Genomic DNA, 17,712 nt, shown 5'->3' on the forward strand with positions numbered 1-17,712 from the left:
ATTATATTATATTATATTATATTATATTATATTATATTATATTATATATAGAAGGTATAGATATAATATATATAATACTATATATAGAAGTGCAGTGTCATTTCTAAAGATTAGGCTAGAAAATGTAATACAGCTTCCAGCTTACTTTCTTTATAGAAACTTGTCCTTAGAATACAGCCACCATATATCCTGAGGAAGCCCAAGCCACATGGCGAATCCTTATGTAGCTGTTCCAGCTGACAGTCCCAGCTAAAGTCTCAGCCAAAAGCCAGCTTCAGCTGCCACAAATGTGAGTAAAAAAGCCCTTAGATAATTCTAGTCCTCAGCTTCAAGTGACCTTAGCTATTGCTAATGCCCACAAGAGAAAGCAGGAAAGATATAAAATTGACACCTTAACATCACAATTAAAAGAACTAGAGAAGCAAGAGTAAACACATTCAAAAGCTAGGAGAAGGCAAGAAATAACTAAGAGCAGAACTGAAGGAGATAGAGACACAAAAAACCCTCCAAAAAATCAATGAATCCAGGAGCTGGTTTTTTGAAAACCTCAACAAAATTGATAGACTGCTAGTGAGACTAATAAAGAAGAAAAGAGAGAAGAATCAAATAGACGCAATAAAAAATGATAAAGGGGATATCACTACCGACCCCACAGAAATACAAACTACCATCAGAGAATACTATAAACACCTCTATGCAAATAAACTAGAAAACCTAGAAGAAATGGATAATTTCCTGGACACTTACACTCTCCCAAGACTAAACCAGGAAGAAGTTGAATCCCTGAATAGACCAATAGCAGGCTCTGAAATTGAGGTAATAATACTCTACCAACCAAAAAAAGTCCAGGACCAGACGGATTCACAGCCAAATTCTACCAGAGGTACAAGGAGGAGTTGGTACCATTCCTTCTGAAACGTCCAATCAATAGAAAAAGAGGGAATCCTGCCTAACTCATTTTATGAGGCCAACAGCATCCTGATACCAAAGCCTGACAGAGATACAAAAAAAAAAAGAATTTTAGATCAATATCCCTGATGAACATCAATGCAAAATCTTCAATAAAATACTGGCAAACCGAATCCAGCAGCACATCAAAAAGCTTATCCACCATGATCAAGTGGGCTTCATCCCTGGGATGCAAGGCTGGTTCAACATATGCAAATCAGTAAATGTAATCCATCATATAAACAGAACCAAAGACAAAAACCACGATTATCTCAATAGATGCAGAAAACGCCTTCAACAAAATTCAACAGCCCTTCATGCTACAAAGTCTCAATAAATTTGGTATTGATGGAACGTATCTCAAAATAATAAGAGCTATTTATGACAAAACTACAGTCAATATCATACTGAATGGGCAAAAACTGGAAGCATGCCCTTTGAAAACTGGCATAAGACAGGGATGCCCTCTCTCACCACTCCTATTCAACATAGTGTTGGAAGTTCTGGCCAGGGCAATCAGGCAAGAGAAAGAAATCAAGGGTATTCAGTTAGGAAAAGAAGAAGTCAAATTGTCCCTGTTTGCAGATGAGATGATTGTATATTTAGAAAACCCCATCGTCTCAGCCCAAAATCTCCTTAAGCTTATAAGCAGCTTTGGCAAAGTCTCAGGATACAAAATCAATGTGCAAAAATCACAAGCATTCTTATACACCAGTAACAGACAAACAGAGAGCCAAATCATGAATGAACTCCCATTCACAATAGCTTCAAAGAGAATAAAATACCTAGGAATCCAACTTACAAGGGATGTAAAGGACCTCTTCAAGGAGAACTACAAACCACTGCTCAGTGAAATAAAGGAGGACACAAACAAATGGAAGAACATACCATGCTCATGGATAGGAAGAATCAATATTGTGAAAATGGCCATACTGCCGAAGATAATAGATTCAATGGCATCCCCATTAAGCTACCAATGACTTTCTTCAGACAATTGGAAAAAACTGCTTTAAAGTTCATATGGAACCAAAAAAGACCCCGCATTGCCAAGACAATCCTAAGCCAAAAGAACAAAGCTGGAGGCATCACGCTACCTGACTTCAAACTGTACTACAAGGCTACAGTAAGCAAAACAGCATGGTACTGGTACCAAAACAGAGATATAGACCAATGGAACAGAATAGAGCCCTCAGAAATAATACCACACATCTACAGCCGTCTGATCTTTGACAAACCTGGCAAAAACAAGAAATGGGGAAAGGATTCCCTATTTAATAAATGGTGCTGGGAAAATTGGCTAGCCATAAGTAGAAAGCTGAAACTGGATCCTTTCCTTACTCCTTATATGAAAATTAATTCAAGATGGATTAGAGACTTAAATGTGAGACCTAAAACCATAAAAACCCTAGAAGAAAACCTAAGTAATACCATTCAGGACATAGGCATGGGCAAGGACTTCATGTCTAAAGCACCAAAAGCAACGGCAACAAAAGCCAAAATTGACAAATGGGATCTAATTAAAGAGCTTCTGCACAGCAAAAGCAACTACCATCAGAATGAACAGGCAACCTACAGAATGGGAGAAAATTTTTGCAATCTACTCATCTGACAAAGGGCTAATATCCAGAACCTATAAAGAACTCAATCAAATTTACAAGAAATAAACAACCCCATCAAAAGGTGGGCAAAGGATATGAACAGACGCTTCTCAAAAGAAGACACTCATACAGCCAACAGACACATGAAAAAATGCTCATCATCACTCACCATCAGAGAAATGCGAATCAAAACCACAATGAGATACCGTCTCACACCAGTCAGAATGGCAATCATTAAAAAATCAGGAAACAACAGGTGCTGGAGAGGATGTGGAGAAATAGGAACATTTTTACACTGTTGGTGGGACTGTAAACTAGTTCAACCATTGTGGAAAACAGTGTGGCGATTCCTCAAGGATCTAGAACTAGAAATACCATTTGACCCAGCCATCCCATTACTGGGTATATACCCAAAGGATTATAAATCATGCTGCTATAAAGACACATGCACACATATGTTTATTGTGGCACTATTCACAACAGCAAAGGCTTGGAATCAACCCAAATGTCCATCAGTGACAGACTGGATTAAGAAAATGTGGCACATATACACCATGGAATACTATGCAGCCATAAAAAAGGATGAGTTCATGTCCTTTGTAGGGACATGGATGCAGCTGGAAACCATCATTCTCAGCAAACTGTCGCAAGAACAGAAAACCAAACACCGCATGTTCTCACAGGTGGGAATTGAAAAATGAGATCACTTGGACACAGGAAGGGGAACATCACACACCGGGTCCTATTGTGGGGAGGGTTGGGGGGAGGGATAGCATTAGGAGATATACCTAATGCAAATGATGAGTTAATGGATGCAGCACACCAACATGGCACATGTATACATATGTAACAAACCTGCACGCTGTGCACATGTACCCTAGAATTTATAGTATAATAATAAGATGTACAAGAAAAAATTTGTGAAATTCTGTTTAGCCTAAAATCCATTTAATGTTAAAATTTTAATTATACACTGTACAAATTTCAGGTTTTGTACAGAGAATGTTGAAATTCCTCATCTTCCTCAAGATTTTGAAGTTGCAAAATATAACACCTTGGAGAAAGTAAGAATCTGATTTCTAGTTAGAAAAAAAAAAAAAAGACAAAAACCTGTTTGAATGTCTTCTGTTTTTTCCTATTCGATCATTTTCTCATTGTTTTGAAAAATTATGCATATTCTGAATATCATACACTCCTTAAAATATGAGTTGATTTTATTTGTATATTTATGTATTTATTTTTGTGGAGACAGTCTCACTATGTTGCTAGTCTCAAACTCCTGGGCTTAAGCCATCTTCCCTCCTTAGCCTCTGAAAGTGCTAGGATTACAGGCATGAGCCACTGCACTCAGACCTGATTTTTAACAGTCAAGAAAATGTTTATGTTTAGAATTTAATGTTTAAATTTTTAGTATTTATATTATGAAAGTATTGCATGCTCATAGCAAAAATTTTAAATAGTACAAAATATCAATATGGCATTAAAAATAAAAGTCCTTTTCCCTGTTGTTAACAGTTTCTTGTATTTGGAAAGGGAAGGTTTGACACTAAGTATTTACACTATGTTGCATTTCCATTCCTTTTGCATTAGAAAGAAAAGCAAAATCCTTTTTTTTCTTTTTCACAAAGTCATGCAAATGAAAATCAACACTAGTGTCTGGTGTGGTGTCACTCGCCTATAGTCCCAGCTAATTAGGAGGCTGAGGCAGGTGGATCTCTTGAGCCCAGGAGTTTGAGGCCATCCTGGGCAACATGGCAAGACCTCTGTCTCTAAAATATATATATAGATCTAAATCGACTCTAGCTTTCAAAGTGATGTTCCATTTGTATTTTTAGATATGTTAATAAAATGTAATTTGAAAATAACATTTCCCTCTTTGATGAAACATGAAAAATGGTATGGTGTAAACATATACAGATCTATTTACGGTATTTCAAAAATACAGGAGGGAAACATACCAAAATGTTAATGGTGATTATATTGCTGTCATAGGATTTTAGGAGATTTTAATTTCCTTCTTGATACTTTTCTGTATTTTCTGAATTATATCTCTAAATGAACATATTTTATAATTATAATCAACATTTTCAAATGGCACATGTAGTTTGATGTTTCCCGAGTGCAGCTTCTGAGAGCACATCCTGTGTTCCAGGTGGGAATGGAGGGAGGCCAGGAAGCTGTGGTTGTGGAGCTGCAGTGTTCGCGGGACTCCAGGGACTGTCCTTTCCTGATATCCTCGCACTTCCTCCTGGCCGATGGCATGCAGGTAATGCTGTTTATGGTGATTCCTATGTGTTTACTGACCTATGTTCATAACTCATTTCAATGAACCAGCCCGCCTCCCAACCTTTTTCTTCTTACCTGGTGTCTTAGCTGAGGCTGCTGTTAATAAATGCAACAGGCTAGGGAGCTTAAACAACAGACATTTATTTCTCACAGTGCTAAAGGCTGGAAGTCCAAGGTCCAAGTGCGGCAGGGTTGATTTCTTCTGAGGTGAGGCCTCTCTCTTTGGCTTACAGACGGCTGCCTTCTTGCTGTGTCCTCACATGGTCTTCCACCTGTGGGCCTCTGTGTCCTCATCTCTTTACATGAGGATAGCAGTCATATCGGATCAGGGCCACTCCGTGATCTCACTTAATCAATCAATTACCTCTTTAAAGGCTCTGTCTCCAAACGCAGTCCCACTGGGAGTTAGGACTTCAGGATATGCGTTTTGTAGGATACAGTTCAGCTGTAACACCTGGTAAGTAATTTTGCGAAGGGGAAATGTGTTCTTTTTTGGAGTGTGGGAGGGGAGGACCTCACCCCCTGAGTAGATCAGCACAGGGTCCCTCTAGAAGGGAATGTTTACTAGGTGCAGGGTGTATGGCATTTCTGTTCTTGTTCCACATCACTTCTGGGATATTTTCCTGATATTTACACCTCTGAAAGCATTCCCTGATACAGTTCATTAAGCACCTGCTATGCACCAAGCAGTCGAGTAGGGCTGACACTCAAAGATAAAAATAGCTTCATACCCTGGCCCTCAGAAATCACTGCCTAGAAAGAAATAACACTCATCGTTACAATCCACTGTGACAGTTCCAGTCCTGAATATATATATGAGGAATTGAGGGCTCCAGGTCACAGAGCCCTGGGAACAACAAGGGAGGCCCGGCAGAGGCCATAACCTTTGCCCTAGATCAGTATCAGGTCAAGAGCACAGTTCCAATCTAAAGCAATCATGAAACAAAAATAAATTTAGAATTAATGCCTGAAGTTCAAATAAAATGCTGCAACACCCACCAGGATGACTTCTCAAGTAGACATTCAGAGTTACAGATAAATCTTTTTTTTTTCTTTTCCCCTGAGACAGAGTCTAGCTCTGTTGCCCATGCTGGAGTGCAGTGGTATGATCTCGGCTCACTGCAACCTCCGTCTCCTAGGTTTAAGCAATTCTCGTGCCTCAGCCTCCCAAGTAGCTGGGATTACAGGCATGCGCCACCATGCCCGACTAATTTTTGTGTTTTTAGTAAAGACGGGGTTTCACCATGTTGGCCAGGCTGGTCTCAAACTCCTGACCTCATGATCTGCCTGCCTTGGTCTCCCAAAGTGCTAGGATTATAGGCATGAGCCACAGCATCCTGCCTGTAGATCTATCTTGGGCCAGGAAACAGTCACTTCTCTGTGGGAGTGGCCCTCACAGAGGTCCACACAGGCTCCAGGAGCTTTTCCCGTTGTTCCCACTCTGAGTGTCAGCTCAGGTACAAGAGAAAGAGACTCGCATCAGGTGGATGTGAGATCTGCTTGGCTTGGAAGCCCTACCCCACAGGAGCCCAGAGCTCTTGTAACATTGTCGTAGGTTCCAGATGCCCTCAAGAGACACACCCAGTTATACGAGTCACTGCTGTCTGACACTCCCAAAGCTTGGGTTTCCCACCATTGAACCCCTAGTCTCAATGCAATTTATCAATGAGAGGCCACCATTCCATAAGCAATTTTGCCTACTATTATAGCTGACATGCCATCTTTATCAGATTTCTATGGGAACAGAGCTAGAAAGCGAATCCACGGTCAAACATGTCCAAGAAGGAGAAGGGGTTTTGTTAACCTCGTACCCTGAAATGTATACTGTATTTTGAGGAGGATTTAGTTGTTTGGGTAAGAAGTAAGTAAAAATGAAGGTGAAAAACATGATAGCATGTGTTACTGTTTTCTTCATTGAGAAAGAAAACTGGAGCATTGTATAGGCCAGGACATCCCTCACGGTGCCTTTCTCCCTTAGCAAGCCCACGTCTGTGTAGAGCACCCCTTGGGTGAGCCTGGTTCGCTGAGCAGAGAAGCCTGTCCACCTTGGTAACAGTGAGCCTTAGCCCGCGGTTCTGCTGAAGAGGATTTTCCAGCTTGCCCTTCTGTTTAATAAAACCATTTTGATGGGAAGCTTCCAAAATTACGTTAAACTCTACCTTCTTAAACAGTGACTTCAACAGGCCCTTCTTTTTTCCAAGTTTCAGAGGCGTCCTGCAGCCCCCCATCTAGGAGGGTGGCTTATGGCTATCCTGAGTAGTGTGGCTTCCCGGGGCTATGATTTCTTTTTAATGGAAAATTAGAAGTGTTGCTGAGGATATAGAGAGACTGAAAGCCTCACACATTGCCGATGGGAGGGAAAAATGGTGCAGCCTCTGATGATTCCTCAACACATTAAACATATGATCACCATAAGACGCAGTAATTCCACTCCTAGTTCTATACTCAAAGGACTTAAAAGTACTCAAATAGGTACTTGTACATGAATATTCATAGCAACACTATTCACAATAGCCAAAAGGTGGAAATAACCCAATTGTTCATCAACAGGGAAGTGGATAAACAAAACTTGATAAATATATATATTTTTTGAGACGGAGTCTTGCTGTGTTGCCAGGCTGGAGTGCAATGGCGCGATTTTGGCTCACTGCAACCTCCGCCTCCCAGCTTCAAGCAATTCTCCTGCCTCAGCCTCCTGAGCAGCTGGGACTACAGGTGGGCGCCACCACACCCCACTAATTTTTTTATTTTTAGTAGAGATGGGGTTTCACCATGTTGCCCAGGCTGGTCTCAAACTTCTGGGCTCAAGTGATCCAGCCACCTTGGCCTCCCAAAGTGCTGGGATTACAGGCCTGAACCCCCGTGCCCAGCCAGAAGTTGAATTCTTTTTTTTCCAGAGACCTGGTGTTGCTCTGTTGCCCAGAGCAAGAACTATATATTCCATATATTATTATATATTTGACAAAATTGGGATCATACTATATATAAAGTTTTGTAATCTACTTTTAAATTTTACATTTTACTGTATGCTTTACTACATATCCTTATTTTTTTAACGAATCTGATTTTAATACGTGCATAATGCTCCCAAGATACGTTGTGTTGTGACTCATTGAATCAGTTTCCTGATAATGGACATTTGGACTCTTCTGAGATTTCTTCTGCTATAATGACTTTTTGTTTTGTTTCCAATTATGTAATCTAAAGGCTTTTCTTCTAATTTTTACAGTAAGAGCCCAGTAGATATCTTGCAGATATTTAGAGTTGGCAGAGTGATCGAAACCAGAGTTTTTGAGCAAACTTGGCAATGTGAGGCCCTTGTTGCATGGTTCTCCTGTGCGAAACATTGTGGCAATCTTGTGTCGGTAAGAGTAGCCATCTTTATTTTTCAAAAATTTCAGCCTCAGATGTGAAGTGTTTTACTTTTTTCTGTATTACATGGGTCTTTTCAGTTAAAATCGGCTAGCTTACTGCATTCCGGAGAGAATTCCAGTTTATAATGAAGTGTGTGATGTAAATTACATATTTATGGCTGGGCATGGTGGGTCACAGCTGTAATCCTAGCACTATGGGAGGCTGAGGCAAAAGGATCACTTGAGGCCAGGGGGGTTCAAGACCAGCCTGGAAAACCAGCAAGACCTCATCTCTATTTCGAAAAATTATGTATTTATTATTTTTAAAATGTAGTACATAGGTATGAATTGCTTCTTGCAGACTGTATCATAAGTAGAAAAGTGATTCTGTATTCATGACTCTTCCGTGTGTATCTAATCTAGGGATAGCCCAATATTTAAAGAGAAGAGTCCAGAAATTAGAGTGCGCACCAGACAACATGAGCTGTTTATTTGAAACATAACTCTAAGAATCTGTTTGTTCTGAATTACTACTTAATATTAGGGCTGAAACAAGCCACAGGAGCAGGAGAAAATATTATTAAATGTAGATCTGTTAATTAAGTACTTAGAAGAAACTTAAAAAGAAACATACGAGATCCACCTGGGGAAAAAAAGGAATAAACAAAAACCCATTAAACTGCTACTGAGGGACCCAAAAGACAACTTGTGTTTATCAGAAGGATGCCAGTTTTTCTTGGATTAATCTATAGATTTAGTGTTAACATGATCAAATTACCAATAAGGTTTTTTTTAAAGAAGTGAAAAGCTGATTGTACAACACATATTTTTTTAAATTTTGAAATTATCAGAATAATTCTGGAAAAGAAGCATAATGAGGGTAACATTAATATTAAACACAAATGAACTCAAAAATGAAAGATTTAGGATATGATACAAGTAGATCTTACCTCTGTGGAAGAAAGGAAAGTTCTTCAATACTATCTATAGAGATAAATGGGTAACCACGAGGAAAAAATATAAAGTTGGACCCTTACCTCATTTCTCATACTTAAACTCCAGATAGAGCAAATATTTAAAATCAAATCAAAAGTATACTAAATGAAAAATGGGAGTATCTTTTTAAAATAATTCTTAAGTAGGGATGAGCTTTCTATGTAGGACTAAAATCCAAAAGCTATTTTACAAAATTCATTCATCTCCTAATATGAAATTCAAACAATAGATGTTTATATAATAAAAGGCAGGGGCTGGGCACAGTGGCTCACACCTGTAATCCCAGCACTTTGGGAGGCCAAGGCAGGTGGATCGAGACCCTTCTGGCTAACACGGTGAAACTCCGTCTCTACTAAAAATACAAAAGAAAAAAAAAATTAGCTGGGCATGGTGGCGGGCGCCTGTAGTCCCAGCTACTTGGGAGGCTGAGTAGGGAGAATGGCGTGAACCTGGGAGGCAGAGCTTGCAGTGAGCCGAGATCACACCACTGCACTCCAGCCTGGATGACACAGTGAGACTCCGTCTCAAAAAAAAAAAAAAGGCAGAAATCTCCCTTTACTTGTGTTCCCAGAAACAACCATGGTTTCACCCCGATTGTAGAGTTCTCTGAATGCCAGAAGTTCAGTAGGAACCTGCCAAAGTTCTGAGCGAGGGAGAGATGCAGTCAGCGTTGGGCTTACACCTTATCCCGCCTTTCTCTTTTCAGAGGGTTGCTTTTACCCAAAGCAGTGGAAGATGGTGGTGTGCAAAGAACAGACGTCGGAAACCTTGGGAGTGGGATTTATTTCAGTGAATTGCTCAGGTATGTTCGATCCTTAATCACAGACTCGTTTCTGAGGACTTGCTGTGTGTTTTCTTCTGTCTTTCCTTGGTGAGGGAGTTTCTCAACCAAAACACAGATTTATCTATTACATATGACCTCAATATGCCTGGAATACTATTTCATCTTTAGCATCCTTGATAATATTTAAATCTGCCCTTGGGGCAGACATGGTGGCTCACACCTGTAATCCCAGCACTTTGGGAGGCCAAGGCAGGAGGGTTGCTTGCTTCCAGGAGTTCGAGACCAGCCTTGACAACATAGCAAGACCCTGTCTCTACAAAAAAATTAAAAATTAGCCGAGTGTGGTAGTGTGTGAGTACTCAGGAAGCTGAGGTGGGGGTACTGCTTGAGCTCAGGAGGTTGAGGCTGCAGTGAGTTGTGACTGTGCCACTGCACTCCAGCCTGGGCGACAAAGCGAGACCCTATCTAAAAATAAAGGAAAATCATAATTTACTATATGTAATTTACACTTCCTTTTTTTTTTTTTTTGAGACGGAGTCTCTCTCTGTTGCCCAGGCTGGAGTGCAGTGGCCAGATCTCAGCTCACTGCAAGCTCCGCCTCCCAGGTTTACGCCATTCTCCTGCCTCAGCCTCCCCAGTAGCTGGGACTACAGGCGCCCACCACCTCGCCCGGCTAGTTTTTTGTATTTTTTAGTAGAGACGGGGTTTCACCGGGTTAGCCGGGATGGTCTCGATCTCCTGACCTCGTGATCCGCCCGTCTCGGCCTTCCAAAGTGCTGGGATTATAGGCTTAAGCCACCGCGCCCTGCCTATACTTCCATTTTTTAAAAGTAGTACCTTTTCAATAGTTTGCCAAGAAAGATGAGAATTTATTCTTTTTTCTATTTTGTTGGTTTTCTCTTTTTTTGGGTATGTATGTATGTATATATCTATTTATCTATCTATCTATTTTTTGAGGCAGGGTCTCGTTCTGTCACCCAGGCTGGAGTGCAGTAGCACAATCTCGGCTTACTGCAAGCTCTGCCTCCCAGGTTGATCACTTGAGCCCAGCAAGATCAAGCCCAGGAGTTTAAGACCAGCAATTCTTGTGCCTCAGCCTTCCGAGTAACTGGGATTACAGGTGCACAGCACCATGCCCAGCTAATTTCTGTATTTTTAGTAGAGATGAGGTTTCATCATGTTGTTCTCAAACTCCTGGCCTCAAGTGATTTGCTCATATTGGCCTCTGAAAGTTCTGGGATTACAGGAGTGAGCTACTGCACCAGCCTATTTTTTGTATTTTATTTTAAAATAAACCAGTGCCACTTGCCAAGATAATTAATTAAATAAACATCAAAGGAAAACACTTTGAACAGCTAGGAGATGGGACTAAAAGATGAGTATTTGACTTAATAGGCACATCCAAAGAGGCACTTATTCTATTTAGATCATTGCCAATTATTAATATTATAGCTGTTAGAACAAGTATAAACTTTGAAGTTGCTTTTGAACTGTAATATCACAAAGTATTAAAACAAGATTTTCAAAATTGATCAAGTATATTCCAGCATATTGCTCTTACTACATTACTGATATTGTGCTAACAAAATGGTTTGTTGGCACTTTAGTACATAAGACAATACGATTGTAGGCCAGGCGCAGTGGCTCACGCCTATCATCCCAGCACTTTGGGAGGCTGAGGTGGGCGGATCACGAGGTCAGGAGGTTGAGACAATTCTGGCTAACCTGGTGAAACCCCGTCTCTACTAAAAATACAAAAATTAGCTTGGCATGTTGGCGTGTGCCTGTAATCCCAGCTACTCAGGAGGCTGAGGCAGGAGAATCACTTGAACCCAGGAGACGGAGGTTGCAGTGAGCTGAGATCGTTCCACTCCAGCCTGGTGACAGAGCGAGACTCCGTCTCAAAAAAAAAAAAAAAAAAATTAAATATTTTAAATTTCCTTTTTATTGCATATTTGAAACTTTTTTCTATATTTTCTATTTCAAGATGTATGTAACTGATGCAGGAGCACATTACATGGGGGTGTAGGCACAAGATTTTCTTACTAGTGGAATGGTGAACCAATAAGTGTAGAGGCCACTGGACTTAAGGAGGCCAGCTGAATTAGCGAAAATATTCAAAGCCGGTTTTGTTGTTTTAGCAATTAGTAAATATCAGTATATAAACATTTACTAGGAAACATTGGTCTTTTAACCACTTTGGGTATGCTTATTTAGTATGTTCATTCTATCATGACATGCAGCGAACATTTATTAAGTGCCTACTGTGTACCAGGGACTAGTAAGCATGTTAAAAGTATAAGCTTTGTTTATTTCCACCACAAACCCATAGGACCTCATGTTATTCTCGTAATAGAGGAAACTGCAATTCCCAGTGTTGAATGAAAGCCACACAGTGTCACGTGACCAATATCATGTGACTGCAGAGTCAGGACACAAACCCAGCCCTTCACCACCACCGACAGATGAGTGTGGTCGCCTCATGAGTCATCTGCACAGTGGTGAAAAAGAAATTGTTCAGAGAAGAGCAAAGTGTTTTTCCATGAGCCATAGTTCGGCCAGGGTATGTTAATGAGGAGGACTGGAGAGAGCGCGTCAGACACTGATAAGGAGCACTGGGCAAGGGCACTTCTCTCAGGGCTGAGCCCACAAGGAGCGTCCTGGCACCAGACGCTCAGGGAACTGCAGGCTGGCAGGGGCCTGCCCAGTCGTCTCTTGCCCACTGCATGCCTTTCGGCTACAGCCTCCCAGGCCCCGTGCCCCCTCCCCTCCCCCTTGCCACATGGGGAGGAGGCTGACCCTGAGAATGGTGCAACCATCTGCCTGCCCCCGGCCACCTCTCACCAGCACATGAAGGCGCTTGTGCTCAGTTCTGTCTCTGCAGTAGGAGGGTGTTTAGCCACATGAGAGAGTCTAAAAGTTTACTTTTGACTGGGCAAGACTGCTCACGCCTGTAATCTCAGCACTTTGGGAGGCCGAGGCAGGTGGATCACTTGAGGTCGGGAGTTCAAGACCAGCCTGGCCAACATTGTGAAACCCCGTCTCTACTAAAAATACAAAAATTAGCCAGATGTGCTGGCACACGCCTGTCATCCCAGTTACTCGGGAGGCTGAGGCAGGAGAACTGCTTGAACCCAGAAGGCAGAGGTTGAAGTGAGCGAAGATTGTGTCATTACACTCCAGCCTGGGTGACAGAGGGAGAATTCATCTAAAAAAAAAAAGAGTTTACCTTTTCCTGTTTATGTGCATATAGGTATTTGGGTACCACATTTATAATTTACAGTTAGTTTGAAAGAAATTGTGACAGTGTGGTTGGGAGCCTGGTATGTAAGCCATTTGCTGGTGGGCATGTTTTGAACATGTATTGGGCCCGTCTATGTACGATCTCTGTGATCCCATCATTACTGTTCATTTCTTCCAGCAGAGGAATGACACATTTCTCCCTTTAATTGCCAAATTATCTCCAATTCTGAATTAGTGGAATATAATTTAATATGATTTTACTATGATTAATTCAGAGTCATTCTCTGCCAGGTACTGCTGGGCTAGGATAAAATGAGATCTGAATTACATTAAAATAACTAATTTTTCCAAGAGAAGAGGTGACAGAATGTTTTCAGTGGGGGTGTAATTTAGATAACCTAGATGCAGATAAGCTGAATAAAGCATTTAATCCAGCACATTCATATTTTAACTTGATCATCAGCAATAGGAGTTTGAAACCCTTTGCAGCTGCCGGTCCCGCACTACTGAATTCGGTTCCTTGTGCACAGCAGTGTTCGCTGGAGGTGCCTGGAGGTCTGTGCCCTTTTATAGGCAGGAATTGCACCAGGATGGGTATAGCTTGTTTTTTTAAAAGGCTTGGGACTGGATACGATTGCCCAAGGAGACAGTGTAGACAGCGAGGAGGGCTGAGCATGAATGGGATGAGCTACCGGCACAAAAAGGGCAGGCAAGAAGGCAGTAAAGAAACGAGCAGGGCCCAAAACCAGCAGAGTGTGGCATGCCATGATGGAGACTGAACACAAGCAAAACCACAGGCGACTGTAGCTGTGTTCCCTGTTGAAGGAGAGACACTCTATTACAGAAGACCTGGACTTCAGTTTGGTTCAGTTTCCGTTGCAAAGGACAAAATGGGGAGAGAAGACAGACAGGGAAGTAGGGAAGCAAAACTCACTCACTATGTGAGCCAAACATCGCATGCAGTTGTACCAACCAACTAAACATGGTAAACGACAAAGACGACAAAGAACTATGGTTTCCGCTGCTCGCAAACCACTACTGCGATCACCAAGTTTTAAGCTTATTCAAGATTATTTATAGGTGCTTCCCCAATTGGGAAAGTCATTTCTGAATCTCTTCTTTTCTAAAATGATCTAGAAAAATTAACAAACTTTATTCCAGTAAGAAAGTTTGGGATGTGCTGCTTCAGCCCCTGGCATAAGGAAATTACCAAGCCTGGAGGATGGGGTGCTATCAACTGCCCGTCCCCGTGTTACCTTCTGGCGTCCAGAAGCTTCCCTGTGCCAGATGGAGCCACCAGTGTGGGGAGGAGAGCACAGCAGAGGGTCCACAGAAACCACACCTGCAGGGAGCAGACACCGTCACACCCCACTGTGTCCATGCAAACCTATTTCCCTAGTTATTCTTACCATCTCCCTCAGTGTGTTGAATCTATTCTGGGGTTAGACAAGCTCCCAGACGTACCTGCTATGTTTAATAAAAACAATTTTGGCTTTCAATGGTAAAGGAAGAATCAGGGCTACTAAAATACTCAAGAGTGAGAAAGTTGAAAAAAGACGTAGATTGTGTTTGCCTGTCTTCTCCCCACCGTAAGGGGTTGCCACTCAGCTAGAGGCCTCCTGGTTCGTGTGGGCCAGCCCTCAACACCTCAGTGACCAAACTAAATGTAACCCTCACTAGGGCTTCCTATACTTGGCAAGACCCAGGGGTAGACCTGGGCTACCAAACAAACCCTTGTGTTCTTAGAGCTTTGGCAGTTTCCTCAAAGAACTGTATTCTGCAGCAGTAGCCTTTTTATTTTCACCTACCTGCAGCCATTACTACATTGACCTCTGGAAATGTCACATCAGCTGCTCTCGAGACAAAATACCATTTGCTTTTTTTTTTTTTTTTTTTCTCTAGGCCCTGTCCCTTCGATGTTAAGCGGTGGATGAAGTCGACGGGATTTGCCTCTGGCTTGCAGCATACCCAGTGGATTGTATCAAATCCAGAATTCAAGTTCTTTCCATGTCTGGAAAACAGGCAGGATTTATCAGAACCTTTATAAATGTTGTGAAAAATGAAGGTGAGTAAACACCTGTTTTTCCAGCATCTAGTATACATCTTAAAATCTGAGATAAGAACTTCTCTGTTTTTGATTGTAAAAAAGAAAGAGAACAGTAACACAGAAACTTGTGTCCCAAATAGAGCACAGACACCTTGTCTATTACTCATAGGAATCCTCCCTTAAATTTGTTTAACACGTAAAGTTCTACAAAGTACTTACACCTCCCTTATCTAATTCAGTCTTCATAACCACCCTGGGCAGTACTAATACTATAGACCAGTCTCCAGCCTCAAGGTTGGTGCTCTTGCCACTGCCCAGGTGAAGCTAGAGCTGCGGCCCCCTCTCCATGGTTGCCTCTGTCTGGCCGTCTCAGGCCTCAGCTCTGCCCCATCCGCATCCTACGAGTGAACCAAGCATGAATTGGGGGGTGTTACCTGAGCATCAGTCAGTTTTTCCAGGAGACCTGGGACTTGTCCTTGTTTCTGTTGGTCTCTTTAGGGAAAGCTGGGGATGCGTCCTTCCACGACTTGCTGGTTGTAGCGCTCGTCTGGATTTGCCTGTGTAAATATACCTGTGCTCTGCAGCTGCCTGCGTGTCCTCAGAGGAGGGATGGCTGCAGTCTTTGATTGCCCTTTTGTCTTCCAGGAATAATGGCCTTATATTCTGGACTGAAACCTACTATGATTCGAGCATTTCCTGCCAATGGAGCACTCTTTTCGGCCGGCGAGTATAGCAGGAAGTCAATGATGAGCCAGTTGGACGCATACCAAAGCGTCCTGGAGGGCCTGAGCCAAGCACAGGTGTTTGAGGACTACAGTTCATCTCAGGGTTTCTTGGAGTACAAGACCAGCGTGAAGTTATTCTGATTTCTTGGCAATTTTGCTTTTCTGTCTTCCCTTATACCCTACATCTTAAATTGTATGGAAGAACCTCTGCTTTGCATCATATCATTTCTGCCCATAATTGTACTGAAATAGAGAAGTCACTGCTCTTTCCCTTGGTAAAACAGAGAGTGGTCAGCAGCCTTCTGTGCCTAATTCAAAAGGCTGAGTATAGCTCTGTCAGGGCCTTTACATAAACCTCTACTTGCACATGCAATTTGGACAGTTACGTGTTGAGGGAAATACAGTTTGGTTCCATGTTTATTTCAAATATTACCAGAAAAACCCAGAGGTGATCATTTCCTCATGAAGATGCTTATAAATGGTTGCTTAACCCATTTTAGATGTAGGATCTGCTTAATGTGTGTACTATTCTAAGCGGTTGATTTTTTTTTTTTTTTTTTAAATATGGAGTCTCGCTCTCTTGCCCAGGCTGTAGTGCAGTGGTGCAATCTCGGCTCACTGCAATCTCCGCCTCCCGGGTTCAAGCAATTCTCCCGCCTCAGCATCCTGAATAAGTGGGATTACAGGGGTGTGCTACCACACCGGGCTAATTTTTGTATTTTTAGTACAGACAGGGTTTCACCATGTTGGTCAGGCTGGCCTCGAACTCCTGACCTCGTGATCCACCTGCCTCGGCCTCCCAAAGTGCTGGGATTACAGACGTGAGCCACCAAACCCAGCCAAATAAAACATATTTGTAACCAACAAAAATTAAGGACAAAGAAGGGCATTCCTTATAGGATGATAAAGGCACAATTCAACCAGAAGACTTAGTCTAAATGTGTGCGCACCCAACACCGGAGCACCCAAATTCATAAAACAAGCTTTTCCTGGCCTATGAAAAGATTCAGACACACAATAACAGCAGGAGACTTCAACAACCCACTGACAGCAATTGTAGATCACTGAGGTCGAAAACTAACAAACTCCATACTTACACTTGACAGTTGACCAATTGAACCTGATAGACATCTACAGAACACTTTGCCCAACAAACACAGAAGATACATTCTCATGTGCACACAGAACATATTCAATAAATTCGAAGCCTCAATAAATTCAAAAAGTTTGAAATCATACCAGGCACACACTCTGACCACAGTGTGACAAAAGCAGAAATCAGTATCAAGAAGATCTCTCAAAACTACATAAATACATGGAAATTACATAATTTGCTCCTGAATAACTCTGGGGTGAAAATCTAAATTGCACTTAAGGAACTAGAAAAAAAGAATTAACTAACCCCAAAGCTGGCAGAAGAGAAATAACTAAAATTAGAGAAGCACCGAATGAAGTGCTTTTTGAAGTACTGTTTTTATTTTTAAGACAAGATGCAAAAATCCACACAAAAGATCACTGAAACCAATAGTTAGTTTTTACAAAAAAATAAACAAGATGGATAGCCTGATAGCTAAACAAAGAGAAGCGCCAAATAAGTACAGTCATAAATGACAAAGATGACATTACAACCAATCCCACAGAAATACAAAAGATCCTCAGAGAATACTATAAACAACTCTATGCACACAAATGAGATAATCTAGAGGAAATGGATAAATTCCTGGAAACATAC

At 41.6% G+C, this 17,712-nt stretch overlaps 1 pseudogene; it reads left to right on the forward strand.

Annotated features, from left to right (window-relative positions):
- Positions 1–3,177: 3,177 nt before the first annotated feature.
- LOC113224804 lies at positions 3,178–16,599 on the forward strand (annotated as a pseudogene).
- The last annotated feature ends 1,113 nt before the right edge of the window (positions 16,600–17,712 follow it).

The sequence above is a fragment of the Piliocolobus tephrosceles genome, chromosome X (assembly GCF_002776525.5).
Source record: "Piliocolobus tephrosceles isolate RC106 chromosome X, ASM277652v3, whole genome shotgun sequence".
NCBI classification, from domain to species: Eukaryota; Metazoa; Chordata; class Mammalia; order Primates; family Cercopithecidae; genus Piliocolobus; species Piliocolobus tephrosceles.